The sequence below is a fragment of the Periplaneta americana genome, chromosome 10 (genome assembly GCF_040183065.1).
Source record: "Periplaneta americana isolate PAMFEO1 chromosome 10, P.americana_PAMFEO1_priV1, whole genome shotgun sequence".
Classification (NCBI taxonomy): domain Eukaryota; kingdom Metazoa; phylum Arthropoda; class Insecta; order Blattodea; family Blattidae; genus Periplaneta; species Periplaneta americana.
In genome coordinates, this window is record NC_091126.1 from 105091261 (window position 1) to 105103168 (window position 11908).

Sequence of the window (11908 nt, forward strand, 5' to 3'; positions counted from 1 at the left end):
GTGTATTTATGGACATTGTAATAACTTATTGTGAGTAATAGTATTTTTTTTTTCAAAATTCAAAATGGTGTGCAGTAATGAAGTTTTTCCCTCATAACATAAAAACTATCCAACATTCTGTGATAAAATTTTTTATGTATATTTATGCGTGCCATATCTACAACATGACACAAAATCACTTCTCTACCTTTGATAGATTGTCTGATAAAAATTAATTCATTTTAAAAAAGGTCAAATATCAATATTTTTTTTCAAACACAACATAAAAAAAATATAATTTGTTAAGGGATGTAGTTGATAGAGCGTGATATTGTAAACATGAGTTTCAATAATAAAATAAAAGAGGAAGTACTACATGAAAAGTTAACAAGTTTATGAGTTATGAGGGAAACGCTTCAGCACTGCACAGTGAACTGCCACTATTTTGAATTTTGAAAAAAAAAATAACTTTTTTAAAAATCGCAAAAATATTTTTTTTTTCATATAGCAGAAGGACAGTGCTTTACATATACCAGTTTCCATTATTGTACAAGGTACAGTAATGGAGGAAAAAAATGTTGAATATTTCCAAAAATATGTCTGCTGTAAGCTGTACCTAACCCCTTAAGAAGCCCCTTCTCTCTCGCTCTCTCTTTCTCCGTTACTTTCGCATTTCTGTTCTCGTTATTGTAGCTCAGTGTTATTCCTATTCGCAATACGTCAAAGTTCTTATTGAATACTTAATACGCTCTAAGACGATTACTGACATATGAATTATTAGACGTTTCATAGAAATTAAAAACAATACATTTCCACTCCTGTGGCCGAATTACAATAGTTGATTTTATCTGCAACAATCTGAGCTCCTTTATTCTTTACACAACACGCAATAGTTGGCTTCAAATAGGAACTGTAAACCAACACAGCGACATCACGCACGCTACAAACACTGCAACGTTATTAATTGTCAAAGAATTTTATCAAAACCAGATTCCGCTATTTTCGTTGATAAGATGCCAAGCAAAGAATTTTGAAAAACAGTAATTCATTAAAATTATGTGAACAAGTAATCTTTTTTAAGTTAGGCCTACTAACACAATTCCACATAGTTTAGTGTTTTCTTTACACATTAGTGATTTCTAAAGTCAGACGTTTTCGGTGTGTGTAAACAAATATGAATTAGTATTAGGAATGAATTTGAAATATTATATTAATAATTTTCTCCTCGGGTTATACTATAAAAATTACTACATTTCTACCAGATATTTTCAGCGACTATGTACTGCAGTACTGAATGTCGCTTTTAACTACTGAAGAAAAAATGGCTTTATTTAAGGGTTTTTTCTTTGAGCCTGATCCATAACAGATGCACAATAGAACTATCTTCACGTGGCGTCATAACGACTTTGGCTCTCCATATAATAATCAGATAATATCTATAAACTGATTTAAGTTCTAGCTAATTCTATCGATTTAAATAACTCATGAAACAATATTGTATTCTAAAATATAATTAATATAATTTCCTAGTCATCAACTGACATTCCCGGCAGAAAAGTGAAAATACAAAATGAATCACGACGAAAGGTAACTTTAAAAACTGCCTCTAAAGCTGTTCTGAATTAAACAGTCGATGGGTCCTATTCAGACAGTTCAGGAGGTATTACGGTTATTTGGTTCAATTAAGCGCATCAGTGGCGTATATTGTGGACTATCAATGCTATCACCAAAATTATTTATAAATATTGTTTATAATTTGTAACTTCATACGCGTTTTTCATCTGTAATTACGTCATAAATTTCGCACGCAATAAGAATCGCAGATTATGATCAGTTCCAAAAGAAGGCTTCGGATGGTTGTGCCTCGGCTCTTTCAAGAGAAAGAAATCGTGCGGCAGGGGTGGAGTAAGGGGTGGAAAGAGCAGGGAATAGTACGGCAAAACTTCGGTTTCTCGAATCGCTGCCTCAACCTGACTGCACCCGAACTCCTCCGACTTGCGGAAAGATTATGGAAGGTGACACTAAAGAGAAATCTGAAATAATCACATGAAATATATTTTTAAAACTTTCAACAAAAATGCACAATTAAGAAAAAACATATTTTAATTAAACCGTAAGAAAGATATCTGTCACAGTGTGTGGATGTGCCAATAAATATAATATTCACTTAATCCATTAGACCAGAGGTCGTCAGCACAGAGCACGCTGGGGCTAGCGTCCCTTACCCGCGGAAAACGCAGTGCACCATGGTGCACTCCGTACCTGCTAGCGGGTATGCTCTCTATCTCTCCCTGCTGCACGACGGTGCACATGGGACGGCACCGCGTACCCGTTGCACATTTCAGCGAGTGCTGACGACCACTGCATTAGACAGTACAGGTTGGAACCGAGCCCCTACCACGTCGTAGCGGAGAACTGAGAAATATGTTCCCAAATTGAAGCAGCAGAAAGCCGCCATTTGTTAGGTAGAAAACGCGCGGGATTTCGAAACCGCTATTTGAATACGTGTTGTTTAAAGGAACAATACTTCCTTTGTGATACCTTTAATACCGTGTCTCTACTGTGAGCAGAGTTGCTAGGTTTTCTGCGAGGGAAGTCGGGATATCAGAAGACATTAGACTTGTCAACAATTTAGCCCATCATACGATTTATTGCAGTTTTCTGCATAGTGTTCACGTGCTTTTTAATATAATAGGCCTATTCACCTCCGTGAGAAACACTAAAATACGAAGGATACACAGTACAGTGAACACTACAATAATTTTTTCTTTTACTAACCGCGAATAGCCTATGTTTTAACAATTTGCTAATAAATTAATTTTGGAACAGTTTCACTATCTGACGATGAATCCATGTTTAAACGTAGTTCACTAAACTACAAAACGCAGCAATTGTATGTCTCTGTTATTAGTGTAAAGTACGATATCAAAACGCTATCTTTCTTGCCAGTCAACGCACTTGAAATACACAATGTTTACTAATTGTGAGGACAGCGACTAGGGACCGGAACGGAATTATCAACAATGCGGTAGAACTAGAAGAAGTATTATTTTGCGAGTTTAGTTGCCTAACGACAATTAGCTGGGCTACCTCATAGACTTCCTAAATATCCGCGGATTATCTCTATGTTTACAATGATACCATTTGAGTCAATATATAAATAAAATATCGGATAATGGGAAATACAGACTAATTTGCTTAAAATAATATGTTCAAGGCTAATATCTGTAAAATCGGGATTTTTGTCAATCCCGACTCCCTTTAATCGGGACTCGACCAGGAAATTGGGACAATCCCGCCTAAATTGGGTTACCCGACAACCCTGGCTGTCAGACATAGGTACTGTGTTCAGACTTGCACCATTTTCATAGAAACTCTGAATGTGAACATTTATAACCACGGTTAATAAAAGAATTAATATGTCAACTTTTTAATTCAATCTGTAGGTTAAACTGCTGCATGAAGTAAAAAAGTAGTAGCAGCAGTAGCAGGAATAGTACCGGTAGTAGTAATAATAGCAGCAATAGCGTAAGAAAATGTTTCACTAATCCGTAACTAAGACAGGAATTACTTTCAATCAGTTACATTAAAAATATATATTTTTATAATTTATGCAGTTTCTGTATGTTTAAGTTCGGTGAATAATTTTATTAGTCATGTATGCACTGAAACAACCGCTGTTTGAAGAAAATGAATGATATAGAGTGAGTGAAGGACAATAAAAATGTATAATGACGTAGTTTGAAAGGCAATTACTATCTTCGAAATGAGTTGAACACACTGAATGATTCAATGTAGGGTAGAAATTCTCTCTGCGAATTGCACCTATCCACTTTCGGTTAAGGGAATCTTTACTCAGAGGAAACTTGAAGCATAAAGAGTCACATGGCAAGTACAATAGTTTGTCTTCTGTAACATAATATGCAGAAAAAATCGTCGTAGAAATTAAGGATTATCTAGCCAGTGAAATATAACATTCCTTCCTTCTTTATCGTTACATCCGTGTGCATTATTGCAATAAAAAGCAGCACACGAAAGAACCGTACTTATTCAGCTCTACCAAGCAAATGGCCGCTCGTCGACTGTTCAATTTGGGAACATAACACTAGCGCCAGTGAGCGGTCTAGCAGTTATTTAGTAAGTCTATGGTTGGAACCATCCTCAACCAAGTAGAAGTCACTGGCCACATGATTTGAGGAAGTAAAGCCTATTATTGCAAGCGTTGAAGCGTGTGCAGTTTTCGTTATTATGGTGGCAATCGATTATTTTAAATATTATTGGGTTATTTTACGACGTTGTATCAACATCTAGGTTATTTAACGTCTGAAAGATATGAAGGTGATAATAACGGTGAAATGAGTCCGGGGTCCACCACTGAAAGTTACCCAGCATTTGCTCGTATTGGGTTTGGGGAAAAGACCGGAAAACTCTCAACCAGGTAACTTGCCCCGGCCGGGATTCGAATCCGGGCCACCTGGTGTGGCAATCGATCAAAGTATTTATAATATATTTGTTTAATAGTATGTGGAGTTAGATTCTTCTTATGTTAGATAAATATTCAATGTCTGAATCATGCAAAGTGAAAGAGTTACTGGATAATGCCTTTTCCCAGCATAATTATGAAGACAAATTTTTGATCCTAAAGCAGCGGTGACCGAAACTCGAACGCCAGTGATTACACGCGAGAGAGAGTCTATGATAGGGATGAGACGATATTAGCTCCCAAGCATGGTAGAAGAGCTCAACCTTGATCACGAGCGCATAGCGCATCCACTCTAACGTAGACAATAGGGATGTACATGCACATGCAGCGAATAAAGGCAGCAATTATTACAATAACTTGGTTACTAAATTCCTGGCTATGTAATAGGACTAATTACTCAGTTATTTAATATACATGTACATATATAAACAAATCGCAAAGGGAAGGGTTTTTTAGGAACAAAAAGAGAAATAGGAAAAGTTAATTGTATGTATACTATTTTATTGTTAAAAGCAATTATCTATTATGTAAATACTTCACTTCATTGGTTAGGAGAAACTAATAGGGTCTACCTGCTCGAAGTGTGTGATCTGTAAGTACTTCTGAGTATTTGTTGAAAAAATAATAATGGCAATATTGATTGAAGTAGAGTATATTGATTGTGTGATTGTGAAAATGTAGTCCTTACTCTCCAGTCGTGATTATGTAATGAGTTTTCTTAAAGTGATTTGATAGATGCACGTAACACGGAAAAAAAACACACATTGATTAAATTAAGATATTAAGAGCGATCGTAATTTTTGGGGTCAGTCATTTAAGGGGATATGTATGACTTTTAAAACTTCCACAATTTCGGCCAAAATTTGTGAAATTTAAACTATATAAACAGATCGATCTATAATATCATCAGTACAAAATTTGGTGCAATTAGGTCTAATAGTTTTGAAATTATATTTTTAATTATATTTTATATTGACGTTACTAAAAAAAACTCCTTGCATCAAAGTTTTCAAAATGCTTTTTCCATATTTGCTCAAAATCTTGGAAATAGTTATTGGAATGAAAGTGAATTAGCATTTTGAGTTTAGTAATAGTATAACTTAAGTTAAAGTGCAATCAAAGATAAAATATTATTTCTAAATTAAAAAAACACGTAGTCTAATAAAAGTAAATATCCAGAAACAAGCAACAAATAAAACATCAACAATATATTTAAAATAAAAATAAAAGGAATCTAGATATTATCTACTGACCCAAATGTAAATTAATTTACCTTCGATGTCAATTCCGAAATGAATTTATGTCTCTCTTCTCCTGAATAATGTCTATATTTTTTTCATGTTGCGTCTCATAATGCCGTTTTATGTTGGTTGTTTTGCAAATGATATTTTTTTACACAACAAACACTGGACTTTATCACCATGTTCGAAGCATTAATATTGTATCTTCCACTCTTCCTTGAAAGCTTTAAGTCATGATGCGCTGTGTTCTAAGATCTGTACATCCTTTAGCGATGTTTACAGGTAAATGAGCTCCGCGCGAGAGCAGCGGGCATAAAATAGCTCTCGCCCGCAATTATTGGTCACCATCGCAAAATTGGTCTATGAAGTAATGAGACGGGGAGAGGTACTTAGCATGAAAACTACAACCAGTGGTTGTTCGTGCACTAACATTGAGTTCTTCATTAACCCGCTAATAAAAATCGCAAGCTTTGCTCTATCAGTAATGTCACTACTGTCATCAAAAGCCAATAAAAAATTATATATCTATAAATTTTGTTGCTTTTTATTTAAATATTCCTCATTAACACAGTCAGACATCTCCTGAATTATCTTCTGGATATTTAGTCGAGAAAGCGCAGTTTTTGTAAATTAACTAACAACTTTCATTGGACAAATTATTTTAACCACCTTGATCATTACGCTTTTAAAAAAACTCTCCTCCGTTCGAAGGCTTAAGACAGTGATGTCAAAGCAAGAGCATTTTTCTGACCTTGACGTCGTGCGCGGGCATCAAGCACTAGGTATGGAAGGACGAAGGATTATATATATGAATAAGGACCCTGTTGTATTAAGAAAACAGTGGTGTACAAAGTTCAAACAGAACGTGAAATTTTATGTCATTTTATATGGCTATTTGCTGTTTGATATTGTCTATATTGTCTGTAAAAGAAAGTACTAACACCAGTTCATTAATATTGCAGTTAATAACACAATAAAAAGTTAAGAAGTAATATTCACATAAATTTCATAGTAGTAAAACTATACTACATTAAGTGAATGAAACATCGCTCATAAAGAAAGTTATATCCCAAAAAAAGAGATTAAGACAGTATGACATGGTAATTTGGAATTGATATTGATGGTATCTTTAGCCTTATAAAAGTAATCAATAAACTAATCAAAACCATATTACAGTACAAAGCAAATTTACCTAGGTATATATATTTCAATTTTAACTAACATTACATAACAAAACATTTATCGCATTATGCTTTTAAGGTGATATTGGTGCGCAACTTCCTTTTATCTGAATATTAAATTATTTTCTCGAAATCTGCTGAGGCTATAGAGCTGACGTTTTTACAACACATGGGCACAAATCTTTGTTCATGATGTAACAGTAGCTCCTTTGTTAATTAATTTCCTTACAAACATTTTCCATGCGAATATTTTCAAAATTTTCAATACGTATCTTCAGTAATACATATTTACGATATATTAGATTTACGAAAACATTGTTTCAGCACCTGTGAGGCTACTAAATAAACATATCTGAAAACTTCACCTTTCTGTAGAAAGTTGAGAAAATACAGCTTTTGAATAACAAGGAAACTCGTGAAAAATGAGCATTAAATTTTAAAATTAAATTTTTATAATGCACTTATACTTCTCAGACAAATCTAAAAGTAACATGGATATAGTTTTAATAGGGTCTCTTCCCTTTATCCTGGAATCAGTGCTGGCCATCCCTGTATATAGTTCGACAAAGCGGTATATATAGCTTATTTTATTTCATGGAGTGCAGTTTCATAGAAAAGACTTTGCCGACAAACCATCTACTGCCCACTACTAATTGGTTGTCATAAATAAATGTCTTCCTTAATATGACGGAAATCTTCTCCTCTCTGCTTAGTAACCAATCACAACCCTCGCTCAGAAGAGTTAACAGGCTCCCGTGAAATCCACGTGGAGGCAGAGTTGCAGCATCTTTTCCGAATTTCAAGAATCCCGTCAGTCTCACTGTCTCATTTCGAGGGTCACCAGGATTATGGCAACTGTGCAATGTTGGGACGAGGGGACAGGATGGAATTGTCAGAGGTGTTTGTGTAGGAAGTCATAAATCTGTAAGTGGGTGTTCAAAGGAGCCACCGAACTGCACTCCTCGAAATAAAATGGAGTATACTACCTCTCTCGTCTGTCTCTTTTCTTTCCGCTGTAAAGAGCTCAGGCTCTCCTGAGCTCTAGCTCTCCTGAGCTCTAGCTCTCCTGAGCTCTAAAGCGCGCGCTTGCCCATATGGGCATCAGTTGACATAACTGGCTTAAGAGAACGAGCTATTTCGTTCGCCACTAGATAGCTGGCTTCCTTACATTTTATTTATGCCATCTTTCTTTTCATTACGATGATTTATGGCTGATTTCATTTCTTGGAATTCAATAGCTCGTTTCATTAGACTACCACATTTTCAATCAGTTTCTCTATATTATTATTATTATTATTATTATTATTATTATTATTATTAAATCAATAACTAGTAAATAAATGATAATAGTCATCAAAAATTAAAAAAAAAATAAAATGGAGATATAGCATAGTCTATTAATTATTTTATCCTTCAAGGGAAAAGGTAGGCCTATATATTCAGGCACGTATATAAGAATTATGGCAACACTTGCTGATAAATAATAATAATAATAATAATAATAATAATAATAATAATAATAATAATAACAATAATAATAATAATACCTGTCTTCCCTGTGTATTCAGCGTGATGGCCTGTAACGTCGCTTCTATATACTACTACTATTACATTTTCTCCGACAGAACAGCCAATGAATTGCTATTTCCATTCTGTAGGAAACCTTCTGTTCCTGCTCGTAGAGACAGAGGGTTTGTAGAGCGGCATGGTACCGACACTGCTTACCTTCAGTACATGAGCGAGACAGAGGACAATGTACAGGAAACTCCCGTCACCAGTATAAATGTCTTTGTTTACACGATGTAATCACGATACCCAATTTGGTCACCGCTGTCCTAAAGAGTGGAAGGCCTAAACGTTAACTGCAAAGTGAACAGAAGGAAAAAAATAAGAATCCCTACGAAAGGTATTTTAATGTAATCACTGATGATCTGAAAGAGTGAGAAGAGCCAAGATCTAAAAGGAGAAACTGTAATGATGAATATATTCGTGTCATGTATTCAGGAGTGTTTTGTGAAGTTTGGGTACCGCATGGCTCACAAATTAAGTTAATATTTGAAGCTCAGAAACAATTTAAGTTTGTGGCGTTTTTAAATGTTAAGAATTTTCAAATTATGATGCAAACCTTCCTATTTAAGTATTTTCTGAACTTAAAGAACCTTAAAGCTTATATTTTGACCCTGTATATTTGAAAAATTAACTTAGTATTGTATTCTCTTAAAGAGAGTTCTCTAAAATATCGCTCGAAAGGAAAGACGGCTGGAGTTCGTGTATTCATAAAACAGATAAATTAAAATGTATTATAGTTAAAACTCGTATTGGTTGTTTTATAGATGACTTGTTGAATCACATTTTTAACAATTATATATTTACGTGTCAGTTTATTAGACTTATCTAGTTTTTTATATCAGTAATAGCCCATGTCATTATTCCAGAATACGCCACTGAAACGCATCATCATGAATCATGCGTCAACATATGATTTCTGTCACGAAATACATGTTTATTTATATTTAAGATGGACTCGAAGACTATTGTAGCACCGAAGCCCCAAATGGATTTATTGTACCTTACAACTCCTTTTAATTAAAGATGTTGGAATCCGAACGGCGGCTTTCTCAGCTGCAGTAGCCTACGTAATTGGAATATATCTACTAATCTATGTAGGCTCAATGTCGCATGAAGCATCACCAAAATGTACTTTCACTCCGGATACGTACTATACTTTCTCATCTGTGCGCCAGGGAGAACACAATATCACGCCGCATATATTTCGGTGAATATTATTGAAATTAATATCGTGAACAGGCCTACTGACTGAAATGCAAAGTGGTTGTTGAATGAAGGAGAAAAACGAGAGAACCCTGAGAGAAACCACCAAAAACCTTTGCTTTATCTACCACAAATACGGATTCGCCATCACCAGGATTCGAGTCAGAGTCCGCTACCTTCGTAAGCCAGTGTTCCGTTAATTGAGCTACCAAGACGGCGTTGTAGCATGACTTTGGTCGAAGTTCAGTTGTCTAGTCCACCACACGAATGTGGAAACGAAAGACGTAAATCTACTATAACCATACACTAAACACAGGACTACTACATGGACATAAATTTATTTTCACTTCAATTTTTATTGTACCAGAGTTTGACTGTACTTCACTCTCACCCTCTCTACTAGTAAACTTCCAACTATGCACCACACAGAACCAAGGCCGCGTATGCAGTCAAAATCGCCTTACAGTCACAGTAAACAGTACTGAGTTAGTGAGTATAATACGTTTCAGAAATATGTTCGCGTTTTACAGTGACGAAAGACCTTTCTATATTGAATCATATTTTCACACAGGTACTGTCGCCCGTTTGCCTACGTCGCATTCCGGTTTTCCCCACCCGCTTCTGTTCGCTCTTCTGTAAAGTCTAGTGGCTGGGCTGTCTTACTTAGCTCTTTTCTGAAAACATTAATTTTCTTAGGAATTGAAGGCCTATGTAATATTCTACAACTGTTTAAAATAACTTAAATAAAAGGGCCTCGTAAAGTAATTAACTGTCACGTGATTTCCCCCCTTTCCACGGCCCTGCGACAAAACCACTTGGACGGAGAGTAGATAGCATATCTGAGTAATTTTATCTTTCTCGATCGGCCAGAAGTGAAGATTGAATTTACAGTAGCCTACGTAAGGTATGTACTCTTTTATAGAGTAGGTACAGAATTATTTGAACATGAGTTACTAGTACGAAGACGAAACTGGTAATTGGAATTAGGTACAATAGTATATAGTGCGATAATATGCACAAAATAACTGAAGCCCGTATCGAAATGAACGGCCAGCATTTTAAAAAGTGTGTTTAAATATCCAGATTACGATTATATTTCAATTTAACTTCATTCTCTATACTGCACGCCAAGCATGTCAATTGATGCCCACAGGAGCAAGCGCGCGCTTTAGAGCTCAGGAGAGCCTGAGCTCTTTACAGCGGAAAGGAAAGAGACAGACGAAAGAGGTGGTACAGTACATGCCGCTTGGTCGAGCTATATTCAGGGGTGGCCAGCACTGATTCAATAGATAAAGGGAAGACAACTTATTAAAACTATATCCATGTTAATTTTTAGATTTGCCTGAGAAGTATAAGTGCATTATAAGAATATAAGTTTTAATTTTAATGCTCATTTTTCACAAGTTTGATTTTTTTTATTCAAAAGAAATATTTTTTCAACTTTTCGTATAGAAAAGTGAAATTTATTATTATGTAGCCTTACAGAATGTTTTCGTAAATCTAATATACCGTATATACGTATTACCGAAGATAGTGTATTGAAAATTTTGAAAATATTCGCATGGAAATTGTTTGTAAGGAAATTAATTAACAAACCAACTACTGTTACATCATAAGCAAGAGATACGTGCCCATGTGTTGTAAAAATGTCAGCTCTATAGCTTCAGCAGATTTCGAGAAAATAATTTCATATTCTGATGATAGGAAGTTTCTCACTAATATTACCTTAAAAGCATAATACGATAAGTGTTTTGTTATGTAATAATAGTTACACTTAAAACATATACAGTACCTAGGTAACATTGCTTTGTACTGTAATATTGTTTTGATTAGTTTTTTTGATTACTTTTGTAAGGCTAAAGATACCATAATATAAATTCCAACTTATCACTTCATACTCAATCTCTTTTTTGGGATACATATCACTTTCTTTATGAATGATTTGTTTCATCCACTTAATACAGTATAATATTATACTACTATGGAATTTAAGTGAATATTCCTTCTTAACTCTCTATTATGTTATTAAGATTTAAAACACAAGTGCAATATTAAGAAATCAGTATTAGTACTTTTGTTTTACAGACAATATATAGATAATATTAAACAGAAAGAAGCCATATAAAAATAACGACATAAAATTTCACGTTCCGTTTGAAGTTTTCTTAATCCAACAGGTTGCTTATTCATATACACAACCCTTCCCCTTTCCATACTTAGCGCTTGCTGCCCGCGCACGACGTCAAGTTCAG